The sequence below is a fragment of the Gordionus sp. m RMFG-2023 genome, chromosome 4, assembly GCF_954871325.1.
Source record: "Gordionus sp. m RMFG-2023 chromosome 4, tfGorSpeb1-WG-v2, whole genome shotgun sequence".
NCBI lineage: Eukaryota > Metazoa > Nematomorpha > Gordioida > Chordodea > Parachordodidae > Gordionus > Gordionus sp. m RMFG-2023.
This window is the reverse complement of record NC_088778.1, coordinates 7,168,773-7,177,153: the sequence shown is the minus strand read 5'-3', so window position 1 is coordinate 7,177,153 and position 8,381 is coordinate 7,168,773.

The window sequence follows — 8,381 nt, the reverse complement described above, 5'->3', positions numbered from 1 at the left end:
TAAAAAACACATGTTATTTTTCAATTATTTAAACTATTGTGAGAAAACAACTTTCGAAGGATTATTTTCTTAGAATTCTTCCAGGATTTGGGTTTTCAGGTTTGAAATATGAATTGAAAGTATGGTATATAGCAATTACATTTTCGAATGAAAATTAAACAGTTGATGAAAATTAAACAGATATATCTTCAAAACTGTTTTAAGTATCACACATATTACTTTATTTATAACCATATTCTAAATCATATATGATATTTATATACAAATAAAATTCATATAAATTTAACCATTAGTAGATCTTCTTGTTTGTTAAATGCTTCTCAAGTTTCCAAATCTTTCTCCACCTTTCCAATCTTTAAATTTCTTGTAGTAAAGTTGTTATTTGTTTCCTGTATGTCAACCTAGTATTTCCGTGCAGGTCTCAGTAAAGGAAGTAAGATATCATATTATTTGATAATTTAAATATCCTTTTTATACCATTTATATTGCATTATTAGAATATAACTTTTTAAAATCAATTTATTACATTACCCATTAATTAATTTAAAAAAAAATTATTTATTATTTATCGGATACGATAAGAAGAATCATACGTGAATAATGTTCCAGCAAATTCAATTTTTTATATCTTGTATTATATTATAAGTATTGCCAGATACGATTTTGACGCAAACTCCCGATTGGCTTATATTAATTTATGCTTTCTCCCGATTTTATCAAAATATATGTATAGGTTTTATTGAGTATTTTCTATAGAAATTTAAAATATAAAATTCTTAAAATTATTTTAATCAGAAACTTAAGGCCAGTTTTTTATTTTTTTTTTATCATATTTAAAAAGACATCTTGTTTAGGGTTATTTTATTCTATTGTTCATTTTTAGAAAAGAAGGAATAAACAGCTTATAATTTTAAAACGATCTAATTCTCAAAATGATCATTATATGATTGTAAAATATTTATCTTATATTTAAAATCAAATAGATACAATAATATTGGAAGTTTGAAGAAATTTTGCATATTTCAATATTATTTTTTAAATACAAAAACAGTCAATTATTTATTGATTAGTTAATAAAATTTTTAGTTTAATATTTCTTTTTTATATTTTTATTCCATTAATTTAAATCATATATAAATTACATAGATTTAAAGAAACGTAGAGCATCTAATTTTAATAGCAATTAAGACAAAAATTTATTGTAAAATTTTTTTTATATTTTGAATTATGAATAAATTCTTCTCTCCCGCTTTATTTTGAATCTGACAACCCTTATTATAAGTATAATACCATTTTGATGCTTTAAGGCCACAACCCTAATTATAGTATACTATTTGATGCTTTAATTTATTTAGGCTTTTTAATATTACAGTTCATGTTCACATTTCATATACATTATTTAATTTTTTCACTCCACTCTAAGAAATTTTCCAATTAATATTTTTCGCAAATAGTATGTATTTATATATTTTTAATGATAAATTTAATATTATTATATATATTAGCGCTGATTATCTTTGTTCATGTTTCTCTCTCCCAATTTATATATTTTTTAAATTTAAATTTTGATTTAAAAAAAAAATTTTTTTCATATAATAATAATGAATCTCATTCATTATTTTTTATATTCTTTATTACCAATCCTTTTTCAATATCATATTTTTTTACTTTAATGAAAATGTTACCTAATTTTCACTCATATTTTTTAAAGTCCTGTTCTCATTTTCCTGTTATTGTACTTGTTTTAGAAATATAATTTTAAATTTCCTTTATTCTTTTCCCTTTGAATTGTACTAGAAACTGATCATTTTCTTTATTATTTGTAATAACCTGATTATGTTTCATATCAGACCTAATTTGATTTTCTTTAATCACATCTTCTAACATTTAATATTTTACTAAAACATTTGAAGATAACTAATTAATTGACGAGTCAGAGAGTTATTGGTTATCATAATAAATGGGATAATTTCACATATCACATAGAATAGTTAATAACCATTCATTTATTTATACAACCATGATCATTCATAGATATAACAATAAAACCATAATAAAAATCGGATATTCAAATATAATAGTAGTTTCTATATTCTAATAATGTTAGGCAGTCAAGCATTACCACCCGATATTTTACATACATATATAATTATTATTAGACATATCTAAATAATATATAAATAATAAATACTATATATCATGCATATATTTTCTCTACATATGTTTTATAATGCAATTATACATTTAATTTCTACATTACTAGAGTTAACATATTTATATAATAATGATCAATAGAATTATTTAAACAATTTAAATTTATATCCCAATGATCGGCATAATGAGTTAACGATTTATAACATTATTATAAATTGGGTATCGAAAACCTTCATAAAACTTATGTCATTTCAAACATTTATTGAAACTATTGAAATCATTATGTTCAAATTTACAATCAAGCATTTTTTTGATGTACAAAGAATATATTGAATATTATATATTTGATTATGTTAAATACATGTTCAGAATTCGTTTCAGATGCTTCCTAAAATATTAAAACATATTTCATTTATATTGAAATCCTGCCCTATTTATTTTTATAGGAGGAGAGACGAAAGAGCTTAGCAATAATATAAATACTTTTTTTAATTCTCTTTGTTCCATTTTTAGATGAGATATAATAATTCATCTATTTTTTTATAATGGGCTAAGCGATATGGGCGAGGAGAAAGAGCATAGTTATGTAGTAATAATATAATAAATATTTTTTTTTCTCTCTTTATTTCATTTTTGGTTGGGAGGAGATATAATAATTTATTTTATAAAACAATTTTTTTAAAAAAATATCGCTTATATATAACAATTTAAAACAAACAAACAAACTGAATAAATATTAAATTTTTAAAAAAAAAGTATTGTTATCATTGCTGTATGGAACCATGAAAGTGCAATTACTTTCATGAATATATGAGGCTTTATTACTATCGCCACTCATTTGACAAAGTAGCCCCCACAATTTTAAGTAATTAAGACACATTTAAATGCATTAATATTTTTTCTTACGAAATATTATGGCATAATTTAAATAAATATTAATTTCCTTGTCGCATTAAATCATTTCAATTATAATTTCCTCTTTTTCGCCTTAACCAAAAAAATAGTGTTTTTTGAATTAGGCAAAAAAACTGAACTTAGTTAAAATAAATTATATTTTTTGTTGATAAAAAATTTAAAAGATAAAAGCTTTTAGGTTGGCGTAAAAGATAAAAGCTTTTAGGTTGGAGTCATTTATGTATTGGTCATGAAGGTAGATTTCTTTTATATATTTTTGATTAGCGAATACCTGGATATTATAATTAAAATGAAAGATATAAATCTATGGACATAAACCTGATGAAGATCAGGCGAAAGCTGGTCGAATGCTCTCCAAAAGGAGGTTTTAGAGCGAAGACCGAGATAATTTATATATAGAGCACCAATTTCAGAAACTTTTGAAATATAAATTAGCACCTTTAGGTTACCCCCTGTTGTAAAAAGCTAGTGATACCCCTGACTGTTATTATAATGCTTTTCTCTTCCTAAGTCACATATACCCATCGTTCTTCACTAACTAGAATGATATTTGCATTCCTCAAAAATGCTTATAAAGATCATTAATTTTATTTATATATCATCCACTCCTAGGATCCAAAATACCTTTAAAAAATATAAAATGCCAAATAGATTTTGTAAAACAAAATGAATGATTTAGAAAATTAAATGACCTTTGGTTATTTATCACAAGTTTATGTAATTATGAGAAGTTCATTAAATTATTATTAAATTTTAAACAATTTTATATGAATTTAATGTGAAGAATATTACTTATTAAATTAATCATTTCAAATAAATCTGTATTCAATATATAAAATATATGGAAAATTTGCTATACTAATGATAGATATGTAATCTTAATATTTTTTGAGCATTCTTTCACTTTCCTCTTATTTCCCAAAGGTGTTTAAGCATGGAAGTATCCTTGTGTGCACATTGGTAGCTGCAGTTTGTCAAATAATTGCTGGATGATTCCTCTCATTATAATTTAATCCTTTAAAATTTTACCTAACCTGATAGACATGAGATGAATCAAGCATAACTCTTTTGTTTTAAACATATTTCAAAAGCGCTAAAGGAATTAACCCCCGAAGGAGTTGGTGCAAATGTATTTCCATGGCTTGGCCTATTTCTTTATAGGAATTAATTTTTTATACATTTATCCCGAAATAAAAGTAAAAATTATTTTCCGACCACTCATATACTTAAATAAAAATTTATAATTATTCTACAAACAAATAAAAAATATTGACCCCTTGTTTCTTGCAAAAATTTGAAAATATAGAAGTTGGTTTATCAATATTTAAGTAGTTCCGTTTAAACGAAGATTGTAGGAATTTGCTCGTATAAAACCATTTTCAACCTGTTTTTCCCCTCTTATTTTTTTTTCTTTAATTGTTGGTTGTATGTATGTCCTTATAATTAGCATAAATAATTAGGGATTTTTTGCACCATTATGCGTATGTTGGCTGTTAATGTATATGTTTGATCATCATTGGCAGTGTGGTTCATTCAACGTTATATTCTTATTTAGGTTAGCATTATATTTAGTTATATGGTTATAGCAAATATATTATATGTCATTAGAGTGACCTTTAATTCAATTCAAGCCGATTTCATTTTAAAAAAAATTGTTCAGTATAGTGAAAGATTAGTAGACCCATAATTTTACTATTTCGCTAGCCAATAATGTATAATTATTTTTTGTACACTGTGAATTGGGAACTGTCGCCAAGTAAATATAGTTTTCTCAAGATATGGAGTTGGTTAATTGGTAAAATATTATCTTTATTCCATAAATAGTGTTGGACCTAAAATTCAAATTTTTAAAAAACTTTTCGTCCAAATTCTGTTATGGGCATTCCTGACTTAGAGAAATATTTTTTAATGGGATTTTAATTTCTTAGCCATTTTGGGTTTGATTAAAACATATATGTTCTAAGTTTTCTTAGTCTTGATACATTCGAATTTTATTATATATGGAATTTGATATTTAATTATATTTATTTTAATCCGACAATTATCATACTTAATTAAATTTATTCCTTTATTCGAAATAAGTATCCAATAAGCTATATAATAAGTTTTACAAGGAATTTGATAATCAAATTATAATGTATTTCATCATTTTATAAATTATTTTACAAAGAATGTATTTTAAAAAAAATTTACAAATTACATACTTTATATTATTTATTTAAAAAAAGTATTCCCAGTAATTTTAAAATTGATTAATTAATTTTCTTAAACCCAGAGTGTGATAATTCATATAAAATCTGACTCATATATATAAGTCTAGATTATTATTTATTGAAGTATACAATTTAATATATTTATTAGTGTTGTTAAAAGTAACCTTTGAAACATAACTAGCTAGAGCACACTTTAATTTTTACATTAAAAATAGTTTATGTTATTTTTTCTTCAAAATTTATTTATTTATATTTTTTAGATTTTGGATTAAATAATAATTATTTTTAATATAAGTATAATATTAAGCCTACCCGTTAAGGATTTAAGTTACTATCAAATATAAATTGTATAATCGAATTAAAATTTAATACATGTAAATATCTAGTTTTCTTTAATGCATAACCAAAAACTAGAATAAAATACGAAAGATAACATACTTTAATATTACTAGATTTTCAAAAATTTACCCAAATAAATGAATTTTTTTTAAATTTATTAATTTCGATTCTTTTATAAATGACGAAAAATGTTTTGGTGCTCTTATTTATTTATATTTTATAGATTTTGGACACATTTTGAATAATATAAGTATAATAATAAGCTAAGCCATTAAAAATGGATTTAAGTTACTATCAAATATAAATTGAATAATCGAAATAAAATTTTATACAATTAAATATCTAGTTTTCTTTAACAACATATATTTACCGAAGATCTTTACTTGTATTAAATTTTATCTCGGTTATTTAATTTATATTTGATAGTAACTTAAATTTTTTAATGACTTAGCTTATTATTATACTTATATTATTCAAAATGTGTCCAAAATCTATAAAATATAAATAAATAAGAGCACTAAATTATTTTTCGTCATTTATAAAATAATCGAAATTAATAAATTTAAAAAAAATTCAATTATTTGGGTAATTATATGAAAAAACTAGTAATATTAAAGTATGTTATTTTTCGTATTTTATTCTAGTTTTTGATTATGCTTTTTTTATTTTAATTTTTATAAAACTTGGCTGTGTTCAAAATGTTTTGTTATTAATTAACAAAATTTATAAATAATGAGGTTTTTTTTAAAATATTTTGTACGCAGCCTAACTTAAATTATGAATTTCTTATTGTTTTCTTATATTCGATTTACTCTTAAACATTTTTCTTATGCGTAACCAAACTATTTTTATATTTTATATATACTTGCGTTATGAATAGCCTCATTTATAACTAATGCAAAATCCCGCAATCTTACGCAGGCTCATAGCCGATAATTTTCTACAGGGGGTAGATAATTTATCTGGTTCAGCTTCTTCTAATATTTCTCCAAGGGCACTCATTCAGCAAATTCTGTCTATTTGGATATCTGTCATAGTATAAATTAAATAGAAATTTTTGTGGTTGATTAAATTTTCTAATATCCATAAGTATCCTCACCGGCTACTTGTGCTTACAAGATACATGGCAGATTATGCAGCTATGCTCTAGTTTTGTAATGAATTAAGCATCACTTACGTGATATCACGCGTACGATATATGATGTCTGAACAGATTATTTGACCTTGTGTTTTACTCTGGAGCACCTAGATGATTTTAAATTGTATTGGTGGCACTTATACAAAATAATTTCATTTACTCAAAAATATATTAATTGTTGAATTTCTATATTATTTGTTATTAAGAAAATAAGAAATTCTATGTTCTGCATAAATTTAATGCATTATCATATGATTTTATGATGTAAACAATTTTTGGTAGTAAACAAAACACCTTGTTATTAAATATTTTTTGCACATTTTAGAAATATTTTTTAATAAAAAAATAAACAGCCTTAATATAAACTCAGTCCTCCGGGCTATGACCGCCGAAGACTCCTTAGCTCCTAACAATGAGTCTACCTTAGAAGCTCTGCTTCTAAAACACTCTATATGTGATTCAGAATTTGCCTTCTCAAGCCAAATCGATCATACAGCCCCCGAAATCAGTATTGATAAGACAATCAAAGCCGTAATATCTTTTAAAAAAGACTCTGCTGTAGTCTTGATGGCATTCGTGCTATCTTCATACAAGAAATTTTAAAACCCAACATTTCTTGTAGAGCTCTTTTACAGAACCTTACTAGGTTACTAAATATAATTCTTAATGGACCCCTCCCATCACCTATCATTCCTATTCTCTTTGATGTCCGCCTTATAGCTCTCAAAAAAAGGATAAAGGTATTCGCCAGGACCGTTTCTAAGATCATCGCTTCACGAATAAAGGAATCCCCTTCTTCATTCTTGTCGCCACTTTAAATTGGATTTGGTGTTCCTGGAGGCTCTGAAATTTCCGCTCACCTTGCTCGTTTAACTATAGCTAACTGTATACCTGATGACGTGGTCCTTAAACTGGATTTCAACAATACATTTAATACTATAAAACCCAACACTTCGTTCCTCTATTTTGCAACCAATACCCCGAATACTCTACATACATCCTCCACAGCTAGTCGAGTCATTCCTTTTTAAAATACAATTATAACATAATCGTATCTTAGGAGGGAATTCAGCAAGGTGACCCCTGAGGCCCAGCCTTCTTTTGTATCGGGATCCACAAGATTAGGAAATTCATTCTAAATCTAACCTTACTTTAAATTCCTGGTATCTTGATGACGGCATTCTCTCGGGGCAACCTCTCCTCAATCATGTCCATTCCCCTCATCATTGAGAATCTCTCTCATATAACTGGACTATCTCTTAACCTCCCCAAATGTGAGATTTGCTTCCTAAATCCCAGTTCTATCCCTTCAGACATGGCATATCACGTCATCAACATTGACGAGATGACTCATCTTGGATCACCTATGGGAGGTGAAAAATCCATCGAGACATTTAAACAAATCCCTCAACAATTTATCCAAATTAAATACATTATTTAATTACCTCCCAGCCCATCAATCTTTTTTTTAATAAAAAATTATTTAAACATACCTAAAATCCTTTCCGCCCTGAGATCCTCTCCGATCTTTAAATGCTGTGACTTGCTAGTTTCTCATGAAACCTAAATTAAGGGTCTTCTTGAAAACATGCTAAACCTTAAATTTCCCAATTCATCTTGGC